Below are 13,951 nucleotides of genomic sequence, written 5' to 3'. Positions count from 1 at the left end.
CCATTGGATCACACAGCCCCCTAGCAGTTTTAACCAAACTAGCCATCACCTTACCATCCAGTGCCTCACACACGTACTCCACACCACTCTCCTGAGACTGGCAAGACAGTATCTGACTGTCTCTGTCACACAACCCACACTCTTCTGGGCGGTCTTCACACTCACCTACCAGGACTTCAATGTTGGGGGAACCCCTCTCCCTGCGCCTCTCATCTAGAGCCAGTAGAGTGTCCCTCCCGCCACTAGGACTATGAACCCCTGCGCCAGTTACCCTATTCCCTTCAGGGATACTGCGCACTACTGGAGCTACCTCATGCCCTTGAACCTCCTGGTGTGTGTTAACCCCCTCCTTCAAGTCAGGCGCCACATCTCTGGGTGTGCGTACTACTCTTTCAACACTAGAGAATTCAATACTGCTGCCACCATCTGAGCTGGATTCCTCCTCCCACTCAGAAAAGCTCAATCTCTGAGCTACGCACCTTTCTTGTTGCTGGGCTGAGACACTCATGGCCTCAAGCCTCTCGAGCTCCATATCATATTTCTTCATTAGGAAGTCATGCTCCATTTGCATTTTCTTTTCTTCCAGAGCCAGCTTCTTGCTCTCTAGCTCCAGTTGGGCATTTACTTCCAGCTTTGCCAACAATACTTCGTGATCCCTGGTGGCCTGTCTGTCTGCCAGCTCCTCTGGCGACAGGCCTCTACCAAAACTGCGAACACTTCCCGCTGGTTTCAATGGTGTAACTTCCTTGGTTGCACCCCTTGATTCAATCCAGGCTTTCAGCGCGGTTTTCTCTATGCTGTTTGGGCCCGGCATGACTCCAAACACAAGGGATCGTCTTCTCTTGGCAAGCAAAAATAAAAAGTTCTGTGGCTCAAGCTACTGGACTGTCTACTGTGCAATGGTTAGTAATCACTGTGCAGACACCAAGAACGCAAATCCGTAAATCCTCACCGCTGCCACCAATGTTAGAATCCGGGGTCTCTGGTTGGCGCAGGTATGCACTTGCGACAAGCAGGGACCCTTTCCTCTAAGTCAGGGCAAAGGATCACCTCTTTAAAAATAACCCCTGCTCACCCTCTAGGTAACGTGGCGCGAGCAGTCAGGCTAAATTTCCAGAGGGCATAAGGTAAAGCGTTCAAGTTGTCCCACACAATAATCACCTCCCCACCACACAAAGACATAAGGCTGTATTTATAGTAAAATATATTTCTTTATATAAAAGGTTTTCTTTCAGGCAGGTTGCATAAATACAGTTTCTTGGGGAAATAATCCAGTTACTCTTTAAATGCTCAAAGGTAGTCCACAGGTCTTAATAATGGCAAAGTTCTGATTAAAATCAAGTTCTTTAGGTCTTCTGCGCACTTCGTAGCGCCTTTGGGGTGCTCTGGGCAAGGTTTTAACAGGACCTTGCCGTTTCTCACGCTTCTCGCGTGAGCACGAGTACGCTTGCCGAGTCTCACTCTTCTCGAGTGAGCACCGGTAATGCTTTTCTATGCGGGTACGGTTCGGACTGTCAGGGACGCTCCGTACCTGGAGGGAAGCACCGGTCCGGTGCGAACACGGCTTCCTCAGTACGGTGCGAACTCAGAGCGGGTCAATACGGTGCGAACAGGGAGCAGTAGGGGTGAACTACGGCCCCAGACACCCATATGCCAAAGGCAGGTACGGTTCCAAAGTAAACACAAGCTCCTCCAGATGTAAGTACGGTCGGTACGGCTCGTACTATGATGCACACAGTACGATTCAAACAGGATGCCAGTGTGTACACGGGCAGTATGATGCAATCCCAGGATATTGGCAAAGGCAGTACGGCTCAGTAGTACGTGCCAATAGTCCGGTGCAAACAGAGCGTGAAAACAGTACGGGCCAACAGTACGGTGCAATCCCAGGATACTGGCAAGGCAGGACGGCTCAAAACACGTCAGATGTAAGTACGGTCCGTACAAGGCAGGCACGGGCCGTACAAACAGCGCACTAAATCACAAATACTTCTAATGCTGGCACGGTTCGTACAAAGGCTAGTACGGGCCGGGATTTAGCGCGCGAAGCCACCAATACCTTTTTGTTCGCACGGGGATGGCCCCAGCGGCCTCGGGTTTTGACGGAGCGGTGTCCCACGTCGCGGTGTCGTCCCTCGCAGTCAGAGGGCGGCGGTGCTTCGTGGGGCACCCGAAAAAGGTCTCAGCCACACGACCAAGGGCAGAGGAGGGGGAAGCAGCTCCGGGGCAATCCACAGCGCTGTTGCAGAGCGATCAGCTTTTCAGGGGATCACAAGTGTGCACAGGGCCTCGCGGTGATCTTGACGGCGCAGGGTCGCCAGGGCTCGGTGCGCAGGCCTTCAGGTGCCTTTCTCCGCGTTGCGAGCTACGGCTCGGAGGGGCTGGTACTTGCGGTGCTTGGACCAGGTAGGTAGGTCCTTGCGGTGCTCGTGGTAGTCCCAGGTGGCAGATGTCGCGGTGTAGAGAAAGGGGGAGAGGCACACAGGTTCTCTGGGGATCAGCGTCACGGGATGGCGTCCAGCGACTTCTCCTCTTCTGGGGGTAGGTTGCGCCCACTGTTCCTGGGGCGCAGATCAGGGGGCAAGTTCACAAGCAAGCCCTTGGAGATTGTTCAGCACAAGTTGATTCAAAGTCTTTTTCCTTCAGTCTTTTCCTCTCCTTCCAGCAGACAGGCACCCACTGCAGGCCAGTCTCTCAGGCAGAGAGACAGTATTCCTCCTTCAGCTTCTCCAGGTCCTTCTCCTTCAGGCAGAGGTTCGTCGTTGCGTAAACAGGATCTGATTTCTTAGGAGCCAGGCTCCTACTTTTATAGTGCGATTCTTTTGTTCTTTAGCGCCAGGGGGCCTGGGCCTGGCTCAGTCCAGTTCTGGAGCACTTTGTTGTGGTGACTCTGCGCTTTCCTTTCAGCAGCAGGGCAGAGACATCAGCCGCTCCACAGGGGGCGGCGCCGGCTTTGTGCTGTCAGAGCACAGGTCTATTCAGAGTCAAGGGTGGACTCCTCCCACCCATCCTGGTGTAATCTCTCTACCCACCACCTGGCAGCCAGCCTGTCTCTGGGGATTCCCCAACCCTGCTCCTTACTGTTGCTAGGCAGAACACACACACACAGCAGAGGCGGACTGAAATGGCCAGGTCAGTAAATACTAACTTTCTAAAAGTAGTATTTACAAACGCAGGATATTAAAATAAACTTTACTAAAAGAAGTATTTTATTATTCTGAGTTCAGGCATACTAAACATAATTGTCTACCATGCTCTATGAGTCCACTGGGATTACAGGGTGTAGTAATTCCAGCAGCCCATTCTGGCCTATGGAGAGCAGGTAGCCTTCAATAGTGAAAAACGAAAATGGCTGTAATTCACTATTAAGACATGCCACACACATCAGGGCATGTCCTACCTTATGCCTACAATGCACCCTGCCCTTGGGCCTACCAGAGGGGTGACTAATATGTAGTTAAGGGAAGGTTTAGGGACTGGCAAGTGGGTGCACTTGCGCAGTCAGCGCGACAGTATCAGACTGCGCGCAGGTTCTGCAGTGGCAGATCCTAGACACATTTTACTAGGCCGCTTCTGTGGGTGGCACAACCAGTGCTGCAAGCCCACCAGCAGCATTTGTATTTACAAGCCCTGGCACTCCTGGTGCACTTTACTAGGGGCTGACAGTAAACCAAATAAACCAATCATGGACACCAATCAATGTATACATTTTACCATAGGGAGAGCATATGCACCTTAGCACTGGTCAGCAGTGGTAAGGTGCCCAGAGTCATAAATCAGCCAACACCAGGTCAGAAAAAATACAGGAGGAAGGCAAAAAGTTTAGGGATGACCCTTCAAAAAGGGCCAGGTCCAACACCCACCATGACTGGCCCACTGCACCTTGAGTGCATGTCCAGACAAACATCACACACTGGCCAGTCCTAGCAAGGAGATATCAGGTTGTGACATGAAGGCCATGCCCGCACCACCCACCCCCTACATGAGACTATTATTTGGAGACACAGGAAGCACTTACATCCCTTAGTCTGGGTGAAATACACATGGGATGCAACAAATCAAGGTTGCACACAAAATACCCAAGGTGCGCCTGTCCAAATAATCATGTACAAATGGCCATCATCAGATGATTGTAACAAGACACACAGGCAATGTCCACCGTGAGTATGAACAAGGAAAATCAGGTCAGTCTGTACAGTGGACACTTGTACTACATTTCACGTCAATATACATTTGGCCAGGGGACAATGGCACAGAGCACAACCTATGCTGTAGACACAGAGATTGTCAACATATTCGGATTACACACATGATATCTAGGAAAATATGCCCCTGGGGACAGTAGTGGCCACACAACTCCATGCTCCTGAATGGGAATGACTGCAACACACGCTACCATCCCCGCACTATGCGTACCGCACACTCATGTACATCATGTCACAGGCCACCACATAGGACATGCGTGCTGTAAGGCCTTACACTTGAGAGACTAACTCCCATGTCTGGACTCAGCATTAGTGCCAACTGACATGGAACCCACAAGACCAGAACTGGACAGGGCACAGGCAAGGTCCCAAAACCTGTTACACACCACCCCCACACATGATGCTGCAGGCATTGTACATGTGGAGAAGGTGCCAGGCTACATAACCTTGTGACAGAGTGACTTCACACAGACCAGGGAACACATTGCAAGGAGGGGAAGGGAGGCAGGAGAGCACTGCAATACTGTGGGTAACAGGATCTGCACAGCACCATTAAACCCTGGCAGTGCATCCATGGAACAGTGCACTTACAAATGCTGGTGAAACACAACAAACACACATGTACCTACCCCCTTCCTGCTGCTGCATCTCCTGTAAGCGCCTGTCCAAGTCTGGAAATACCACCGCCAGCACACGCTTGTGGATGTGGGAGAGACGGCGGCGCCCGCGGTTCTTATGGCTCTCAGGTGAGTCCCCCAGCAGGACCCGTGCGATCCTCCGCGTCCAGCACCGGATATCCTGCCAGCGTTTCCTCACCTGGGACAGGCGCCGCTTCTGACCATCCGCACTCCTCAAGTGACACTACATCAATACACCTGCAATATGTCACAGAGACACATATGGGAACAAATTAGCTGGTTACAACAAGGCATGTCATGCAGCCAACGCATTGCACCTTTGCCATAGGGACATACTCCTCTGGGGAAGGGCAAAAGCAGTACGTGCCAGTGAAAGTACACAGGTGGAATGAGGGCAAAGACACAATCAATTATCAAGGCTCACACTGTGCATCACACCCACCCCTCCTGCCTCTGGGCACTGCTCGGAGGACTCTGCACACACCCCTCCTGTCTCTGGGCACTGCTGGGAGTGATAGGCACCCACTCCTCCTGTCTCTGGGCACTGCTGGGAGGACTCTGCACACACCCCTCCTGTCTCTGGGCACTGCTGGGAGGACTCTGCACACACCCCTCCTGTCTCTGGGCACTGCTGGGAGGACTCTGCACACACCCCTCCTGTCTCTGGGCACTGCTGAGAGTGATAGGCACCCACCCCTCCTGTCTCTGGGCACTGCTGGGAGGACTCTGCACACACCCCTCCTGTCTCTGGGCACTGTTGGGAGGACTCTGCACCCACCCCTCCTGTGTCTGGGCACTGCTGGGAGTGATAGGCACCCACCCCTCCTGTCTCTGGGCACTGCTGGGAGGACTCTGCACCCACCCCTCCTGTCTCTGGGCACTGCTGGGAGGACTCTGCACACACCCCTCCTGCCTCTGGGCACTGCTGGGAGGACTCTGCACACACCCCTCCTGTCTCTGGGCACTGCTGGGAGGACTCTGCACACACCCCTCCTGTCTCTGGGCACTGCTGGGAGGACTCTGCACACACCCCTCCTGTCTCTGGGCACTGCTGGGAGGACTCTGCACACACCCCTCCTGTCTCTGGGCACTGCTGGGAGTGATAGGCACCCACCCCTCCTGTCTCTGGGCACTGCTGGGAGGACTCTGCACACACCCCTCCTGTCTCTGGGCACTGCTGGGAGGACTCTGCACACACCCCTCCTGTCTCTGGGCACTGCTGGGAGGACTCTGCACACACCCCTCCTGTCTCTAGGCACTGCTGGGAGACACCAGGCATTCCCCCCCCTGGGACCCCCCCTACAGTACATAGCATGTGTGTCACACCTGGACACAATGGCAGAAGTCACAGTCACTAAAAAAGGGACACAGTCTGTGCTAGTAGCTCTGCACTCACCTGATACCCTGCTCGCCCATACAGCAGGGGGTACTGTGGGAGGATCACATCCAGCAATGCCAGGTTCTCCTCCAGGGTGAATGGCTGTGACCTCTCCACAGACCTTGACATGGTTCCAGGGAATCAGGAGCAGCAGCAGTGTGGTAGAATCGAAATATGTGCAGGCAAGTGCTCCCTCATAGGACCTGGCTGCCTTATATCTGCCTTGCTGGCCTGTTTCATGCACAGGAGTACAGAGTGGTTGGTCACTCACCTTTGCATCCTATGTTTCTTCCAATCCCTTCAAACCTAGCACAGTCAGTGGGTTCTTATTGTGTTTTTTTCTTCAGCATGATGTCAACCCCACAAACACATTGCAACAAAGTAGATTAATTCCAATTGACTTCTGCTGTGCACCTTCCAGAACAAATTCAAACTTAAAACTTGGTCTCCATGACAACCAGCATGCATGTAGGCCGTAATACTTGTCCCTCATGTGTCCCCTATGTAAAATTGAGCTTCACCCACAGGTACGGTGCGTTCCGGGCCCCTAGGGCACCCCAAATGCATAGCAATGGCCCGTACACGCGTGCGTACGTTCACTATCACTATGGGTGTCCTCGCGTATGCGTACTCGTAGTGATAGTGAGCGTACAGGCGTGTGTACGGTCCGTACCACTATGGGTGTTCTCGCGTATGCGTACTCGTAGTGATAGTGAACGTACAGGCGTGTGTACAGGCCGTACCACTACGAGTACGCATACGCGAGGACACCCATGGTGATAGTGAACGTACAGGCATGTGTACGGTCCGTACCACTATGGGTGTTCTTGCGTATGCGTACTCGTAGTGATAGTGAACGTACAGGCGTGTGAACGGGCCGTACCACTACGAGTACGCATACGCGAGGACACCCATGGTGAAAGTGAACGTACAGGCGTGTGTACGGTCCGTACCACTATGGGTGTTCTCGCGTATACGTACTCGTAGTGATAGTGAACGTACAGGCGTGTGTACGGGCCGTACCACTATGGGTGTTCTCGCGTATGCGTACTCGTAGTGATAGTGAACGTACAGGCGTGTGTACGGGCCGTACCACTACGAGTACGCATACGCGAGGACACCCATGGTGATAGTGAACGTACAGGTGTGTGTACGGGCCGTACCACTATGGGTGTTCTCGCTTATGCGTACTCGTAGTGATAGTGAACGTACAGGCGTGTGTACGGGCCGTACCACTACGAGTACGCATACGCGAGGACACCCATGGTGATAGTGAACGTACACACGCGTGTACGGGCCGTACCATTATGGGTGTTCTTGCGTATGCGTACTTACTGACCGTACACATGCCTGTACGCTCACCATCACTATGGGTACACATACGGCAGCCCTCCCATAGTGATATGGGAACGTACACAGGCCCTCTTAGCAGCAGTACGGTGGTTTTCACACATCACAGTGGTGACAGGCAGCACACAGGAAGGAAGAGGGCGGACATACTTGTCCATGGATGGACATCAAGGGCAGTACTACATGTGTGGGGTTGAGGTGTGACAGGCTGTGATGTGGCACATTACTCCTGAGTCGAGAAGGCACCAGATGTATGATGAGATGTGTACAGATGTAATGTGTGACGGTGCAATGTGTGCCAGGCATGCCCTTGACTCCTTTGACATGTGTGCATGTCGTACTGCACACTTGGGATGAGCGACACTGGCATGGCACGGACACCAACACACAGAAGTGTCCCCTGATGCCCGGTACAGGGGTTACCACACCTGACTTGTCACTACCCACGGTGCACGATGTGACTATGTCATGTATGTGTGGGGGGGTTCCCATTAGGTTGATGTTGGAGCACCCTCAAAAGCTGCAGCTGTGTCAGCAACCAACATGTGTCTGTGTGTAGATTGACATTGCACACTGTTCCGCACACCATGCCACATGTGGTATCGGATGTGAGGTGCGTATGTATGCATGGGACACGGAGTAGCGTAACAAGGACATGTCTGCATCCTCTCTATGAATGTGTGGTGAGTCATGACATGTGCACCTTCATGGCAAGGTGTGTGGGCTGTCCTAGTGTAATGTCATGTGACCTGTGGCTCTAGTGTTCCGCTACCAGTCTCTGCAATCGACATCCTACTTCTGCTGATGTGTGGGTGTATGTCACTCCTGTCTTGCGTCTGGCTGTTCACTTGGGATGTATGACGTTACAACGCACACTTTTACAACGCATGCACTTACAACGCATTTTTTACAACGCATAATCCATTACAACGCAAGACATTACAACGCATGACACTACAACGCATTTTTAAAAAAGACCTTTACAACGCATTTCCATTACAACGCATACTACCTTTACAACGCATACCATTACAACGCATAATATTAAATTACATTTAAGGTAAGTATTAGATAGTATAGGGGTAAAAGTTACTTTTCTAACTCCAGGGGGTGCAACAGTAGGGTAAGTGTTGGATAGTATAGGGGTAAAAATTACTATTCTAACTCCAGGGGGTGCAACAGTGGGGTAAGTGTTGGATAGTGTAGGGGTAAAAATTACTATTCTAACTCCAGGGGGTGCAACAGTAGGGTAAGTGTTGGATAGTGTAGGGGTAAAAATTACTATTTTAACTCCAGGGGGTGCAACAGTAGGGTAAGTGTTGGATAGTATAGGGGTAAAAATTACTATTCTAACTCTAGGGGGTGCAACAGTAGGGTAAGTGTTGGATAGTATAGGGGTAAAAATTACTATTCTAACTCCAGGGGGTGCAACAGTAGGGTAAGTGTTGGATAGTATAGGGGTAAAAATTACTATTCTAACTCCAGGGGGTGCAACAGTAGGGTAAGTGTTGGATAGTATAGGGGTAAACATTACTATTCTAACTCCAGGGGGTGCAACAGTAGGGTAAGTGTTGGATAGTATAGGGGTAAAAATTACTATTCTAACTCCAGGGGGTGCATCAGTAGGGTAAGTGTTGGATAGTATAGGGGTAAAAATTACTATTCTAACTCCAGGGGGTGCAACAGTAGGGTAAGTGTTGGATAGTGTAGTGTAATATTATGCGTTGTAATGGTATGCGTTGTAATGGTAGTATGCGTTGTAATGGAATGCGTTGTAAAGGTAGTTTTTAAAAATGCGTTGTAGTGTCATGCGTTGTAATGTCATGCGTTGTAATGGATTATGCGTTGTAAAAAATGCGTTGTAAAGGTAGTGCGTTGTAAAAGTTGCGTTGTAAAGGTTGTTCCCCGTTCACTTGCACTGGGACACAGCTAATCCCATGCCATGGCATGTGGAGGTTCTCAATCTCCGTGTGTAGCTGGGTCTTGGTAGGAGTGTCACCTGCCAGCCATACGTGTCCAGGGCATGTGGCACATACCTGACTCCGTATGTAGCATATGTGTATAGACAGATTAACATGTGCTCAGTACAAATTAATTGTTGTTGTGGTGCACTCACTCTCCCTTGTCACTTCCAAATTACTGCAGAGCGCCGCCTCTTCCCCGACCAATTCCGGACTTGGCTGCCATGCGGGAGAATGACTGTATACGCTGCTACCGCTTCCCCCAACGGTTGATTCTGGATTTGACGGCGAGACTGGCACCACACCTGCAACCGCTGCACAGGTATCCTACGGCACTGACACCCAGCGGATCAATGGTGTATGGCAGGCTCTCCTTGAGCAGCTGGGGGTGTTTAGCTGTTAGCCGACACTTGTGTGCCACTTCCATGGCTATCACGCATTTGTGCTGCAGAAGGGGGGTGCCAGTGTTGGACCCACATGTTACTCCACATGAACTCTTAATGTGTACTTCAAGTTGCCTCTGCAATCCCGAAAACATGACTAATAAAGGTGTCCCTATGCCTCCATGGTGCCTCTTCTCAGTCAATCCTGGTGTGTTGCCACGGTGCATCCAGCATGTCTGGCATGGTTTTCCCTGATAGTGGCTATGTGTCTATGTGTGGAGTAGCAAGATGCAAGCTGTGTGTGTGGGATGAGACTGTGTATTGTGCATGATGTCCATGACTGTGTGGGTATTGTGACATGTGCCATCCCCATGCATCCAACGTTGGCCAGGCCCCCATTATCTGCATCCACCGGACTCAAGCTTGCAGGACATAGTTCTGCCACCTGTCTACACATACCTGGGTGCCCCCCAGGACACTGGACATGATCCCTGACCTCTGCGCATGACTGTTGCTGTACTCAATATGTCTGTCGGCACGGTTGTGCGGCCACCCCCTCAGCTGGTTGGGCCCATCACGGGTGTGTATGGTGCTCAATGTCTGTCTTGCCTAATACACTGTGACCCGTGTGTCCTGTGCCAGACTCAGGCCCCAGGGTGTGGATGGTTGTAGTCAAAAGAGAACTCAGGCATGTTTAGACTTTACAAGACACATGTAAGGTAATAATGCAACCAGCAGGCATCTTCTCTTCATGGTGTGACTTTTTATTTTAGTGGGGGGGGGGGTATGACATGAGTGGCTTTCCGGGTGTTTGGAATCCAAAGTTCAGTAGGGGAGTTGGTGTCCTTGCCATTTGATATCCTCAGAGTTCATGCCACAGTCTTTGTCAACATTGGTCAGACAGTGACCAGCAAGGCCATGTGGCGGAGAATGTCTTTTGATGCTGTGCTGCTGTTGCTCCAGTGGGCCAGGTGCCAGGCCAGGTGTCCTGGGAGATGGTGCTGTAGCGCCGACCCTCACGGTCTTTTCCGTGGACGACCCGCCCTCCTGCGGGGACCCTCAGAAGCAGGCCGTGACAATGTTTGGGATGCTCCATCGGATGTTTCCTCCTCCTCCTCCTGATCCCTCCCTGTGGGTGGTGATGTTCTACGCCTTCTGGCACAGGGAGGGTTGGCCATGTTGTCGGCCATCCGACGGAGTGTACTGTGAATTCCCCTGAACACCGTCACAAGCTCAGCCTGTCTGTCCTCCATCCTCCGTTGGTGTTGCAGTAGACAGGCATGTGCCTTCGCATGTTGCTGGGCCTGCTGGGTCTTGATCTCATCGAGGGTCCCCTTCATCTCATTGAGGGTGGACACAACCTGGGCCATGCCCGTGGTGTCCTGCTGGTATGTGTCCAGGATGTTTCGGACATGGGAATATACCGGTTCCCCAGCCAACTGGTCAGGCTGGCGCCTCCGCCGTCCTCCACACCTACCAACCCTGCCCACTTGCACCTGGCCTGCCCTTGTGGGCACATCGGGTCTCCGGGACCCCTGAGGGGTGGCATTGGCGTTGTCGCCTGCCTCCTCCTGGGTGCCCGGGACACCGTGTCCCTCCTGGCCAGCCTGGCTGCTTTGTGGTGGTGGGGCAGGGATCCTGGGTGTCTCCTGGGATGTGGCAGGAGTGGGGGTGGTGGTTGGCCCCGTTGTACCTGACGCAGGTGCTGCAGGTCGTTGGACACCAGAGGGGCCAGGTTGGTCGGGTTCGTCCACAGAGTGGTGAGAGTCGTCGCTGCCGGTGGGATCGGCCTCCCACAGAGCCGGGTCCTGTGAGTCTTCCCCCCCAGTGTTGGGGGGTGAACCACGAGGTTGACCTGTGTGTGAGAGAGACAATGTTAATTTTGGTCCATGCAACATCCATGTTTCATCAGTTTCAAAGTTGGAACATTTCCTCTGGGAATTTGGATCTGTCTTGCATTCCACTCACAGTGCACTTGTGCATGGGTGTGTCCCTTGGGCACAGCTTTGGCGCCTTTAAATATGTGTGGCACAGTCTTACTTGCTGCGTCAAGTGTGACTGCAGTCAGCAGTGGAGTGGGCAGGTGTGGCGAGCCGTGCATTGGCGCCTTCCGTGTTGCACTGTACGTGGGCACATGAAGTTGTTCCACACACTTCAATGATGCAGGTAGCTGTCGTTGTGCTCGTGCACAGGTTGTGACATGGCCCTGTGTTTTGCCATGGAGGAGAGGGGGGGTGCTGGCACTGGCCACCCTTGTCTACATGCACGCAGTCCACCTGCTGATGAGCAGACATTCCCACATACCACATGGCTGATTTGCTCTCCCTGTGTCTCCCTCCCTCTCTGTCCCCCTCTCCCTCCCTCTGTGTGTCAGCCTCCTCCCTCTGTCCGTCTCCCTGTGTCTCCCTCCCCCTCTGTCCCCCTCTCCCTCCCTCTCTGTCCCCCTCTCCCTCCCTCTGTGTGTCAGCCTCCTCCCTCTGTCCGTCTCCCTGTGTCTCCCTCCCTCTCTGTCCCCCTCTCCCTCCCTCTCTGTCCCCCTCTCCCTCCCTCTGTGTGTCAGCCTCCTCCCTCTGTCCGTCTTCCTGTGTCTCCCTCCCTCTCTGTCCCCCTCTCCCTCCCTCTGTGTGTCGGCCTCCTCCCTCTGTCCGTCTTCCTGTGTTTCCCTCCCTCTCTGTCCCCCTCTCCCTCCCTCTGTGTGTCACCCTCTGTCACCTCAGCCCAGCTTCCTGGGCACACACTGTTAGCAGTTCTTTGAATGGCCCTTGGATTGTTGCTGTGAGTTTGTTTCTGATCTCCAGGCACCCATTGGGTGTAGTGTCTGTGTCTGCGCTGCTGCTGTGGTGGTGTGTGCTGCCACTCTTTCACAGTGTTGGCTGTTCATTAACTGCTGTCATGTGCAAAAACGTGCCTTCACCCCCATGTGTTAATGCAAGGCGTCCGCCATTTGCTGGCAAGTCTTTCCTGTGTGGGGACACACTGTTTGTCTGGCTGTGACCTAGGCCATATGGGCAGAGGGCATTGTTGTCTGCTTCTGAGTTGCACTATGTGATTTTTGGGGCCCACCCTCCCGCCATCCGGGTTACCGTGTCATGTGTTGGTGTCTTCTGTGGCCTGTGACTTGACATTGTCCAGCTGGGTGCATGGGGCATGGTGGCGCCAGTGGCATGTGCGTGTTCATGGAGTGTGGTTGAGTCATGCGATAGCTTGGGGTGGTTGCGTGCCTGTTTGTGAGTTTGGTTGTGGATGACGTTCCCCCCATGTGAGGTGCGTTGTTTGTGTACTCACCCGGGTCTCGGAGTCCTCCTAATCCTTCGACTGCCTCCACCGGCAGTATGGCCATCACCCTCTCCTCCCAGGGATGGTAGTGTACGGGTCTGCGGGACGGCCCTCCTCCAGTGACGTTGGCCTGGTTGTGTTCATCCGTCATCTTGGCTCAGACCCTCCTCCGCAGATCGTACCACCTGGCTTGGCATTCCTGCTTGTTCCTTCTGGTGTCCGCAACAGCATTCACAGCATCGACGATGGTCTGCCACATGGCTGTTTTTTCTGAAATGCTGGTCTGTCTGACCAATGTTCCAAAGAGGTGTGGCTCGACTCTGAGGATTTCATCGACAAGAACCTCCAACTCTCGGTTACTGAACTTTGGATTCTTGTTAGTGGGCATGGTGAGGGGTGTGGGTGTGGATGGAGGGGTGTGTGGATGGTTGTGGGTGTGTGGGTGTGGTTTTGCAGGTGTGTGTGCGAATGTGATGAGGGGGTGTTTGTGAAGGTGGTTGTGTGAAGGTGTGCAAGTGTAAGGTGTGGTAAAGCTTCTAGTTTGGTGCTGTAGGTTGTCTGTGGGGTCTGGCAGCAGTGAGTCTGTTGCAAAGGCTCATGGTTTGTGTGTGTGGGCCCTTTTTATTGGTCCATTGGTGGGTGTGGCTGTGTTTGAAGTTTGGGGGGTGTGTTATAAGGAGTGGTGGTGTTTTGGGCCTCTGTTTGTTTTTGGCAGTTGCAGGTCAGTGAATGTGTTGTTTTAGTGGTTGTTGGACATGTT

This window comes from Triturus cristatus, chromosome 3_1 (assembly GCF_964204655.1).
Source record: "Triturus cristatus chromosome 3_1, aTriCri1.1, whole genome shotgun sequence".
Lineage (NCBI taxonomy): Eukaryota > Metazoa > Chordata > Amphibia > Caudata > Salamandridae > Triturus > Triturus cristatus.
This window is presented reverse-complemented; position numbering follows the sequence as displayed.